Genomic DNA, 13403 nt, shown 5'->3' with positions numbered 1-13403 from the left:
GCACAATAACAGGCAGGCAGAGAGAGTGGCCGCTGAGACTAGCCCAAGATGACAATAGGCTGGTGAGCAGTGATGGCCAGGCATGAAGTCAAAGCACAATAGATTATACACTCGGGTATCTCAGGCACTGCACTGGTTAGTAAGCGGCAGAGGCAAGCAGGACTACAACACAAATAAGAGACACAACAAACACGGGACAAGACAACTAGACGCTAATCAGTTGTTAGAAAAGAAATACAACTAAAGAAGTGAGATAATAAAGAGGAGAACTAAAGTTAGGGATAAAGAGAAAACTAATAAGAACGTCCCTTTTCAGGACTGTGTATTTCAACAATAACTTTGTAAAAATCCAAATAACTTTACAGATCTTCATTGTAAAGGGTTTAAACAATGTTTTCCATGCATGTTCAATTAACCATAATCAATTATTTTACATGCACCTGTGGAAAGGTCGTTAAGACCTTAACAGCTTAGAGTAGGCCTTTAAGGTCACAGTTCTAAAAAAACACAGGACACTTGTCTACCGACTGTGAAAAACACCCAAAGAAAGATGCCCAGAGTCCCTGCTCATCTGCGTGAACGTGCATGCTGAAGGGAGGCATGAGGACTGCTGATGTGGCCAGGGCAATAAATTGCCATGTCCGCACTGTGAGACTCCTAAAACAGTGCTACAGGGAGACAGGGCAGCTGATCATCCTCGCAGTGGAAGACCACGTGTAACAACATTGGTGCATTCGAATATCACATCTGCGTGACAGGTACAGGATGGCCACAACAACTGCCCGAGTCACACCAGGAACACACAATCCCTCCTTCAGTGCTCAGAGTGTCCGCAATTGGCTGAGAGAGGCTGGACTGAGGGCTTGTAAGGCAGGTCCTTACCAGACATCACCAGCAACAACGCTGCCTATGGGCACAAACCCACATTCGCTGCCTGGACCAGACAGGAGTGGCAAAAAGTGCTCTTCACTGATGAGTCACAGTTTTGTCTCACCAGGGTTGATGCATGGATTTGTGTTTATCGTCAATGGAATGAGCGTTACAGGAAGGCCTCTACCCTGGAGCGGGCTCGATTAGGAGGTGGGGGGTCCGTCATGGTCTGGGGCAGTATATCACATCACCATATGGACTGAGCTTGTTGTCATTGCAGGCAATCTCATTGCCTTGCGGTAGAGGGAAGACATCCTCCTCCTTAATGTGGTATCTTTTATATAGAGGAAAATGCCACCAGCCATACTGCTCGTTCTGTGCGTGAGTTTCTGCATGACACCAATGTCAGTGTTCTGGCATGGCCAGCGAAGAGCCCGGATCTCAATCCCATTGAGCACGTTTGGGACCTGTTGGATCCCAGGGTGAGGGCTAGGACCATTCCCCCCCAGAAATGTCTAAGAACAGAAATGTCCAAGAACTTGGACATTTCTTGGACTTGCATAGGTGGTTGTGTTCAGGGAATTTGGCTTTTAAATGACTCGAAAAAAGATTTGTTCATTTTAACGAACGAGATCGAATAAAAGAGTCTGTAAAATGATCCAAAATGTCCATCACTACTACCTACTACTAGCAAAAAAACTAATTTTATCTCAACACTTTATACAAGTCTACATTGCTATTGCAGATGGAATATAATATAATATAACATTATATATATATATATATATATATATATATCCATCATATTTCATAAAAAGCACAAAAATTAGTAAGATATTAAAATTTCTGTGGACTAAACATTTCAAGCAATAACATTGTTCTTTAACTCTTTATTTCTTTCTTTCTTATTGATATAATAGTCAAGTAATATTCAATAACATTTAAGTGTCTGAGTTTGACCATGCCATATTTCTGAAAAAGGCTACTAACCCGGTCTCATCCCAAGACATCATATAACTGACGTTTTGGGACGTCTTTTGACCATACGTCAATATTCGCCTTTTTAGGGCCCCCTTAAACGTCGGTAGATGAGGTTATGGGATCCTAACTCTACCCCATACCTAAATCTAACCCTAAACCTAACCCTAAACCGTTAAAGGTAAAGCGTCAGTTGTATGACGGCCCGGGATCGTCATCTACCGACGTTTAAGGGGGCCCTAAAAAGGCGGATATTGACGTATGGTCAAAATATGTCCCAAAACGTCAGTTATATGACTTTTTGGGATGAGACTGTGTTAACTACACATACACAAAAAATATGTCCTTAAATTACACAGGCACATTTACTCTTTATAAAAAGCCACTGCAAAACAGATTCAAAAAGTATGGGATAACATAAATAACCAATTTATGCTCACACAAGCCTGGTAACCTTTCCATGAACACAGTCCTGTCGTTCTCTTTATAACTGATAATATCTATTTAGAGGCAAATTAATGCAGCTGTTTCTCCCAGAACCAAGGAAAAATAATGGCTTTCCTCAACACTTATTCTGCTTTTGTCTTGTAGGACCAGCTGTGCAGGAAGTTATCTTAAGTGAACTGGGAATGAACAGCATTCATTTAATGTACAAAGAGCAATTAAGAGCCATTGTGTTGAATTATGAATATGACAGTGTATTAATTTTCTATGGGCATTGACGACTTATGAATTGATGATTGATTGCAACCTTATTTAGGATGAGAGTTCAAGTGAAAATCAAAATAATTAATTACATGTAATCACAACATCTGACTTTAGCATTTAAAGGGGAAGTTTAACCGAAAATGAAAAATCCTAATCTCTTTCCAAACCAATAAACGTTGGTTAATCTTCAGAAATACAAATTAAGATATGTTTAATGTAACCTGAGAGGCTCTGTGTTTACCATGTGTGATGTGCTCTGTGTTTATAGGTTTGAAACAGTTTGGTGAGTAATTGAGGACAAACCTTTTGGGTGAACCTTTAATGAAAAATGAGGAGAAAATTCTTGAGATTTTTAGGTGTCCTGAACATTCTTGCATTTAAATTGGTCAAATTTTTAAATTTACAACACCTCTTTAACACTTGGATCGACATCCTTGCTCCTTTTCCCCAGCATGGAATTACCATAGTAATTTAGTATAATCAGCCTTTGACTCGTATTCGCCTCTCTGATTTTTTCTTGGTTAGATGAGGATTGATGAGGTGTGGTGAATATTTGGGGCATTTTTATGAGTTGGAGATTTGGTTCCATGACTTATGAGAATAACCCCAAACAGAAGTTTATTAAGGGTTACAGTTGATCTCTACCTTTTCTTTTCTGCACATTGATAGTAAATTACTACCTAGTGTTCATCCTAACAATCAGCAAACCTCTGTGAATGGCTTTGTAATTTTGATCCCAACCTTTTGAACAAATATTCTTTGGTATCTGAGCAACCTTTTGATTTATAAAAATCAGAATGTATTGCAATAATAGAAGGCTAACACCATTAAATAACTGTTATGTAAGCAATTAAGGTTAACTGATGAAGCTTATTGAGATCAGGTTTTTGGACAATTTTTACGGTTACACTTTACAATACGGCTGCACTAATATGCATTAATTCATCCTTAACTAATGCACAGATAAGCTTGAGTCAATGTATAACTCGTGAAGAACTAAACCATTAATTAATGATTACTGCATCAGCAACTAATAAAGAGTCAATATGATTAATAGATTAAGTAATACATGAATTGCTAATTCAATGTGTCATTGTGTATGAATTCCGTAATAACATATTTTATTAATAGTGTAAATTAATGTGTTAATTACCACAATTAGTCAAAGCTATGCACTTCAAACTTCCAGTTGTCTGCTTTAATTAATCATTAGCTAATGATTTGCAAAGGTATCATTTAGTAATTGTAGTAATTTGCACATGAATTTGCTCTAACAATGAAGTGGTTAATCATGTATTAATGCATATCAGTGTATCAGAAGTTGAAATACAAGGCTTTGGCTCATTCTGGTAATTAACATATTAATTAACACTATTAGTTAAAAATGAGTTATTATCGAATTAATCCACAATTACATATTTAATTAATAACAGTTCATGTATGAACTAATACATTAACCTTACAGACTCTTAATTAGTTCCTAATGTTGTAATCATTAATGAATAGCTTAAATAATCATTAGTTACACATTAATTCAGTATTATCTGTGCATTAGTTAAGCATGAATTAATGCTTATTAGTGCACACGTATTGTAAAGTCTTACCATTTTAACGTATATATAGTGGCAATAATAAAGCATACATTGTCACATATGCAAATACTTGACTATAGCAATATATCTTAAAGTTAAAAAAAATTCCAAATTAAAAGGAGAACTGAATACGAGCATCAGGTTATATGTATAACCACGTTTGAAAGTCGCCCAAAGCAGATTCCAAAATATAAATGTGCAAAAGCGCCCTACGTTGCCACCACAGATCAAAAACACAGGTTTACACAACAGGTACAATCTCCCAAGTCTCCTTTTCTCTTTGACCCAAGTCAAGCTGACATCCTCACCTCATATTAGTAGTCTATTTCTGGAAGAGTGTAAGTCATGCTGACACTATTGCTCCTGGGGAGTAGAAGCTTCATTCCTGTTGCTTTGGCTGCAGTAACTCATCTAGCTGGCATTTGGCTAATATATATATATATATATACATTACATAGAATTACATATTATTAGCCTTATTGATAACACTTATGATAAAAAATAAAATACAAAAGTATATTTTTTGAGTCCCTTCATACTTTTGCATTGTAAATATTTCAAATTTTGCTTAACAACAACTGATTTTCCATTACATATGCACGACTACTGCAGATGCCATGTCAAATTCAATAAATCACGAGTGGCTTGCGCTCTGAGTGTGACGTTTCTGAGAGTATATTGCTGTGAGGAGCTTTACTGTGAATTAGTGTGTACCTAACTGTCTTCAGACTTATAAAACATTTCTATAAACAGCTCAAAGGCAGGTGATAACTGGGCAGCGATGCCAAATCTCTTGGGAAACTATTATTCTTTTCATCCTGCGAGAAAATAACATGCTGGTTCTACCCTGTTTTAATATTTGTGCTATAATCAGAGATTCAACCTTTACGAAGCCATTATCCTAGTACTGAAAATGAAAACATACACAATGTTATGCAGCGTTCTGTTGATAGTCTTTTTCACACTGTGTTAACAAAAGAACCCTTCTAAATTTTCACTTTTATGGAGAAGCAATTGGGCCCATTTTCTGGTCATTTTTTTATCTGTATTGGAAGGTAATGTACCCTGTGCAGTCATAAATAAAATTAGCATAATAACCATAGTCTGGCATATGCTTCAGTTGGGTGACTCCCTCTCCTCTTCTTCGTTTTGTAAAATGAAATGCATTAAGTAGCCAAAAGTATATGGACACTCCAACACTTACACATTCATATTGAAATTTTAATTTCAAACAACGGACGTTATAATTGGCAGTTGGCCTTTACTTTGCAGCTATTGTGAATAAGCAGATCATAACTTAACATACAAGGATTTTTTCATTTTCCATTTAACACTGAAAGCATATGGCATTAACAGTTTTGTGGCATCATGACTTAAGTTTTCAAACTAAAAACTTTTTTCTATTTTTTATGTAGTAATATTTGAATGTACTTTTCATTTTAGTGGTTTGTTTTAAATATTTATGTTGTTGTTGTTTTTTAGATTGCTGTACAATGTTTTAACCTATTCTCACCTTTGCAAATAGTTCTTGTTGTATGTTTACATGGATATTTCATGCACTAAATAAACTAAAGGGCCATGTGGATAGTTGATATGAATCATCAGTCTATGACAGCAATGTTAAACGGTTAAACATCTTTAAAAAAAAGAAATAAGAAATAAATACACCTTGTCTACACTAGACGCAAGCAGCATTAGCTACACTTGCAATGTGAAGTCCTGTGAAATATGAGTAATAATAAAAGAGCTCAAATACTATTTAATGTCATTTTAATGTCAATGTAATGTTATTTAATGTCACATTTGCTTTTAAAATATAATACTGCCCTACCATATAGTTGTCACAGTCATCGTCTGCACCAGTCTGTCTTTGTCTTCACTACACTACCCAGAATCCTCCTCGTCTCCACACCTGTACTCACTCCCTCACTTACCAGCCTGTTTCTCTCCATGATCATCTCTGTCACCTGTCTTCACCTCGTTATTGTTCATCAGTCTCTGTATTTAGTTTGCTTCAGTTCAGTTTGTCTGGGTCGATCGTCTATGTATAGTTGTGTGTCTGAAGTCCTAGATTGTTTCCCTTCATCATTGTAAAGTTAAATTTGTATTTAAAGCATCTACTTTGAGTTCCTTTTCTCCTCGTCTTCTGCATCCTCCACAACGCCTGACAATAGTATGTGAAAAACAGTACATTAACAGATTATTATGTCCAAATACAAAAAAAAAGTATGTTTAACGTTACTTATAGCCAACAGAATGTGTTAAAGGGACCATCAAAATAAAGTGAAACCAAAAAAAAAATGTAATAAAGTGCAGTGGGATTTCAAACACAGAGCTCCTTGTTAAAATGACAGAGGCATTCAGAGCCATGCGATTTGTGCAGATTCTCCTACGCTATCTCACGACCAATTCGTACGAGTGATTCAAAAGTGGTTAATACGTACTAATTCATACGTACGAATTCGTACGATTTGTCTAAACCCACGTGACAGTTATTTTTAGGGGCGGAGTCAGGGGTAGGTCATTCGTACGAATTCATACGAATTGGCTAATTCGTAAAATATGTACGATTTAGCAAAATCGTACTAATTCGTACGAGTGAGGTCGTGCGAATTGCTACGAATTAGCCACCTCGTAAAATTCGTACGAATTCCCGTGAGATCGGGTTGGATTCTCTGTAATGTTAAAAAGTTAAGTAATTATCCCCTTTAGTATCCTACTGTTGATACTTTACTGTAGTGATATTGAATAATAAATGTTTTTTTTAATTAATTATAAAAATTAATAAAAAGTTACATTAAATGAACGGTATGTTTCGTACGAAGGTCATTCGTACGAATTCATACGAATTGGCTAATTCGTAAAATATGTACGATTTAGCAAAATCGTACTAATTCGTACGAGTGAGGTCGTACGAATTGTTACGAATTAGCCACCTCGTAAAATTCGTACGAATTCCCGTGAGATCGGGTTGGATTCTCTGTAATGTTAAAAATTTAAGTAATTATCCCCTTTAGTATCCTACTGTTGATACTTTACTGTAGTGATATTGAATAATAAATGTTTTATTTTAATTAATTATAAAAATTAATAAAAAGTTACATTAAATGAATGGTATGTTTCGTACGAAGGTCATTCGTACGAATTCATACGAATTGGCTAATTCGTAAAATATGTACGATTTAGCAAAATCGTACTAATTCGTACGAGTGAGGTCGTACGAATTGTTACGAATTAGCCACCTCGTAAAATTCGTACGAATACCTGTGAGATCGGGTTGGATTCTCTGTAATGTTAAAAATTTAAGTAATTATCCCCTTTAGTATCCTACTGTTGATACTTTACTGTAGTGATATTGAATAATATTTTTTTTTTATTAATTATAAAAAAAATTATAAAAAAAAGTTACATTAAATGAATGGTATGTTTGTATTAATAATATTATAAAATTGATATATTATTATTAATCAGAACAAATTCTTCTGCCAGGTGATAGGTTACTGTTTATCAACTAATGTGCATTTCACTGTGTGTGTGTGTGTGTGTGAGAGAGAACATTTTACAATGGCTTTGATCATGAATCATCCAATCAGATTTCAGGGTCTGAACTATCCATTTTATAATTACTGCTGTGTTTTCCAATGCTGTCCTGATTGACAGTTATTTCAGATGATCTGGGATCATCTAACTGTACACAGGTTTCTTGGCATCGCTGTCTGGCCTTTATATAATTTTTCAGGTAATTTTCTACATTAATTGTCCAACATTCATGACAAGAATGCTTAAATGTAGCTAAATTGATGTTGCTCGATTGATAGTTGTTGATTCCCCGATGACATCTTTCCTTCTCCATCTGCATCCTTACACTTACCGTCACCGCATCGGCCCTGATTTGCCTTTTAATTCCCATCCGTGGTGAGGAGCAAACAGACGGATGCATTTGTAAACAACTGTCTCGCCGCTTTCTACCTCACTGCCTTGATGCGACCCGGAGGTGTAGCTGACAGTTTTTTTCTCTCTCCCTAATCTGCAGGTTTATCTCTCTCTTGCTCCCTCTCTCTCTCTCTCTCTCTATCTCTCTGTATCTGAATAAATCACTCTGACAGTCCTCCCTTTTCTGTTATCCACTGCTGGACCCGAATGCATCTCTCCATATATGGCACACTTCCCCGGACCTTGTGCTATGATGCGAAACTTGACAAGTTGCCTAGAGGCAATGAATCGCATACATGTAATTCGCTAATGTTGCACGCCAAGGCGAAGGGATGCCCTTAGATGAACACTGATTCATCCTTCTCGCTCTGTATCTTAAAAGGTTATCTGAAGCATTTTAAAATGAAGTAGGTGAACAGATAACAATCTTTATTTTTTGCCATTTAAATAGTAGTGCAAAAATGACACTTTTAAACCTTTAACAGATGAATCTAGAAAAATTCCTTGGTTGGTAAACACTTCTAGACTGTACTCAAAGAATCAGAGCTACTCAAATGAGTTGTGCTTTTTCCGAAAGCACGAGGGTAAGTGAATACTCGGAAACGTCTTTCTTGCAAACTGCTTTGAAACGCCTCAGGCTCTTGGATGACTTCATATCTATTCCACGTTTTTTTTTTTTCCTTGGCAGATTGCTATGATTTGGACATGATGTACCGACTAAGGCAGGGACCAATCTGTTCCCAAGAAAATTCAGTGCTTATATTCAAGTAGAAGATGAGGGAGAACAGGAAAGAGAGAGGGCAAGGAAAATACAAAACAGAGAAATGAGCAAAACAACTGCAGGTGTGTCCAGAGGATCATCCAGTATTGAATGAAAATAAGATAAGAGCTTATTAATGTGTGTCTTCAGATGCTCTGAATGAGGAATGCCACCAATGAGTCAGCCTGTTCTCATGTAAATGCGTCTCTATAACAGGCATCGTGTAATTTATACGCGAAAATGAGTTTTTACGTGCATATGCAACACAGTCTCATGAAGATGCGTATCTATACCACGAGTGTCATTTCTCGTGGCATTTATACGCCAAAAGTGTTTTTTTCGTGTATATGGTACGCACTAAAAAACCCTGGGTTAGGTTTAGGGGGGAGGGGGGTGGGGAGTTCGTGCGTATTATACGCAAAAAAGTGCGTATCATATGTACGCGAAAATCGCGTGCCAAATACACGCAAAAACTGTTTTTGGAGTATAAATGCCACGAGAAATGACATTCGTGCCATAGACACGAACTTTCATGAGATCGGGCTGGCATATGAGACACAGTTTTTCACGTGCATTTGATATGCAGTTCATTTGCGTGTATTACACACGCACGCCACACCACTAATTCTACCCAAACGCACCCCAGGCCACACCTAAACCTACCCTAACCAACCAATGCGTATCATATGCACGTAAAAACTCACTATAAATTACATGAAAATAAACGTGTGTGCTATAAAGACGCAATTAGAGTGATCAGGTTGAACGAGTTCAGGCTCTCACATGAGTTTGCTTGGAACACAACATACAAACCATCTTGAACATGCACTGAATATTAGTAAAACATAGATAATTTCACAGCAGTGCCATCATGTAATGAAAACCACAGTAGCATCATATGAATAAATTAAATGTTTAATTATAGAAGACGGTTTTAAACTCTCAGGTAACACTTTAGAATACTGTTCCTTCATTATAATGAATAATTACTCAGGAACAAATGAGTAACACACCAAAAACATTCTAGTAGCTACTATTAACTTACAAATTAGTAAGTAATAGCACCGGTAGTTAGCTAATCAGTAACTACTGCTATTTTTACTATATACAAGTTCAAAATGAACATAAATAATTCATCAGTTATATTAAAAGGTAACGGTAATCCATTAGTAATGACTCAAGTGTTAGTACATCCTTCTAAATTATTTGGATCAGTGTTATAAACATGATAACTACCTAATATTGACTAAAGTCACTGTAAGCTTTTGAGTTATTCATTAATTAATGAGGGAATATTCTAAAGTGTTACCAACTCCGGGAACTAAGTCAGTAAGTTCTGCTCCTATAAGACTGGATGTCATATGCTCAGTCTGAAGCCAGTGTCAGGCAGCTATAGCAAAGTGTGATCACTGCTCGAAGCCAGCAGTTTCAAAGTGAATCCTCAGACTGTTTGGTGTATGGAGTTTGCTCCTTGGTAATGTAGAACAACAGGGAATTGCAGCACAACAGAGCCGGAGGCAAAATTTTACTCTCTAGTCACATGAAGACCACAGCATGTCTATGAGTTTGCCATTATATACTAAAAACTGCTTAAACATAATTGTGTGTGAATCCTGATCATGTGATTAATGAAATACATTGTAATTGAAATAATAATAATAATAATAATAAAGCAAGGAGAATTAGAGCGAATATCAGATCCTCCAAGACCCAGAGGCTGAGATCCAGTCCAAGACAGTCCAAAAACAAGGCTGACCATTTTAATGACCTGAAATGATGAAAATGTTTTACATAATTCATTTTGTTGGAAATAAAAATCCTCTCTCCTTGAGTCTCTCATATACCTCCTGAGAAAAAAAGACTCTCTTCAATAAATCAACAGTAAATCTCTACTCGGATTTACCAAAGCTTGAAATCACAAGCCATACAGTCGTGGCCAAATAAAAGTATTTTTGTGTTTCGCTCATTCATTTTGTGTTTCGCATTTTTCATTTTAAAGGAGTAGTTCACTTTTAAAAAAAGTTTTGCTGATAATTTACTCACCCCGATGTCATCCAAGATGTCCATGTCATTCTTTCTTCAGTCGGAAATAAATTAAGGTTTTTGATGAAAACATTCCAGGATTGTTCTCCATATAATGGACTTCAATTGGAATCAAATGGTTCAAGGTCCAAAAGACAGTTTCTGTGAAATCTGCAAACTGTTTAAAGGGCTTTAAACATTTCAAGACGATGAATAAGGGTCTTATCAAGCAAAGCGATTGCTCATTAAAAAAAAGTTTAAGTTTTATAAGCTCAAATGGTCACCTTGCTCTGTTCTGTGATGTGCGTTCCTGACTCTCCTGTTCGAACGAATCTTTTTTCGTATCATTTGGTTGATTCAACGAACAAAATGAACAAATTGACTTGGAAAAAGATTTGTTCATTTTGATGAACGAGTTCGAACAGGAGAGTCACAAACGCACATCACAGAACAGAGTAAGGCGACCATTTGAGCTTATAAAACTTAAACTTTGTTATATTTATTTTTAAATGAGCGATTGTTTCGCTTGATAAGACCCTTATTCATTGTCTGGAATCATTTAAAGCCCTTTCAACAGTTTGCAGTTTGCACTGAATCTGCCTTTTGGACCTTGAACTGTTTGGTTACCATTGAAGTCCATTATATGGAGAAAAATCCTGGAATGTTTTCATCAAAAACCTTAATTTCTTTTCGACTGAAGAAATAAAGACATGGACATCTTGGGTGATTAATTTTTTTTTTTTTTGTTTGTTTTTTGTTTGTTTTTTAAAGTGAACTACTCCTTTAAGATCAGAATGATTGCTATAAAATTAGGGAAGAAGTGCTTCCAATCATTGTGTTCTTTTGTTAGCAATGGTTAACTCCAAAGAAATAAGAGCAGCCATCATTGTTTTTGCATCAAAATGGCCTCATGTGCAAGGAAATTGTTGCAAAGAATGAGAGCACCACAACCGTCTCCTCTTGAAGAGTCAGCTACGACTCATGAATAAAGAATGGTATCGAAATGTCCTGCAAGAGCAACTTCTCAATGACCAAGGAGCAATTTGGTGATGATCTGTGCATTTTCCAGCATGATGGAACACCATGTCACATAACAAGAGTGATAATGAAGTGGTTCAGAGATCATTACATTAAAATATTGGATCCACGGCCAGGCAAGTTTAATCCCATAAAGAACCTGTAGTCAATCCTCAAAAGGCGAGTAGACAAGCACAAGCCCACAATTTTTGATCAATTCAAAGCACTAATAAGTCAAGAATGGGGCGCCATCAGTCAGGATTTGGCTCAGAATCTGATATCCATCATGCCTGAGTGCAAAGGTTATGAAGAAGGGTCAACAAAGTACACATTGAATCTTTGCATATTGAATGTGTTTGCCAGTAAAAGCTTTTAAACATGCTTATCATTGTTTTCCAATATACTTTAGAAACATTATCTACAAATACTAAAGCAACAAACTTTGCGAAACACAAAATGTATGTCATTGCCAACTGAACAGAAAATCTTAAACGGTTAGTTCACCCAAAAATGAAAATTCTGAAAATTCTCACCCTCATGTTGTTCCAACCCTGTAAGACCTTCGTTCATCTTCAGAACACAAATTAAGATATTTTTGATGAAATCTGAGAGCTGGATCACTCCTGCACACTAGTCCATAGGCTTCTTGAGGAATTGAAACTTGCTGGCCTCGAAAAGTTATTAAAGACATCGTTAAAATAGTCCAAGTGACTACAGTGGCTCAATGTTAAGTTTATCAAACAACAAGAACACTTTTTGTGCGCAAAAAAAACAACAAAAATAACGACTTTATTTCAACTATTCATTTACTTCTCTCTCTGCCTCGAGTCAGGTTACTAGTTTAATAGTGTAAGCATGACCAGCGTTGGCCAATTATTGAGCCTACATGTGATGTACAGTAGTTCTAAGTGAATAGTTGAAATAAAGTCGTTATTTTTGTTTGTTTTTGCGCACAAAAAGTATTCTCATCGCTTGATAAAGTTAATATTGAGCCACTGTAGTCACTTGGACTATTTTAACGATGTCTTTAATAACTTTTTGAGGCCGGCAAGTTTCAATTCCTCAAGAAGCCTATGGACTAGTATGAAGGAGTGATCCAGCTCTCAGATTTCATCAAAAATATCTTAATTTGTGTTCCGAAGATGAACAAAAGTCTAAGGGGGTTGGAACAACATGAGGGTGAGTAAATACTGACAGGATTTTCATTTTTGGGTAAACTAACCCTTTAATATAATGGATATATATTATATCTCCAAGACCAAGATCCAATAATCTGAGTTGCTATCTCCATTAATTGTATAGCACTGTAGACTTACTTTTGGTCAACATTTGTGTAATTTGTCTGTTTTTTATTGTGTTTCTCCCCAGGTATTTTAGGAGAAACATCTGAGATAATGTTATACTCCAGTGAAACCACTGAGAACTCCATTAAATATCCTGAGCTATGAAATCCACTGGGATTTTAAACATTACTTATAACAATGGCAGAGTAGGCATTCTGAGCCATGCAATTCTCGCAAATT

General features: G+C 36.2%; 1 pseudogene; it reads left to right on the top strand.

Annotated features, from left to right (window-relative positions):
• The first annotated feature begins 550 nt into the window (after window positions 1-550).
• On the top strand, window positions 551-2830 carry LOC148977296 (uncharacterized; annotated as a pseudogene).
• Window positions 2831-13403: the final 10573 nt, after the last annotated feature.

The sequence above is a fragment of the Pimephales promelas genome, chromosome 10 (assembly GCF_988280905.1).
Source record: "Pimephales promelas chromosome 10, fPimPro1.hap1.1, whole genome shotgun sequence".
Taxonomy (NCBI): domain Eukaryota; kingdom Metazoa; phylum Chordata; class Actinopteri; order Cypriniformes; family Leuciscidae; genus Pimephales; species Pimephales promelas.
This window is presented reverse-complemented; position numbering and strand designations above follow the sequence as displayed.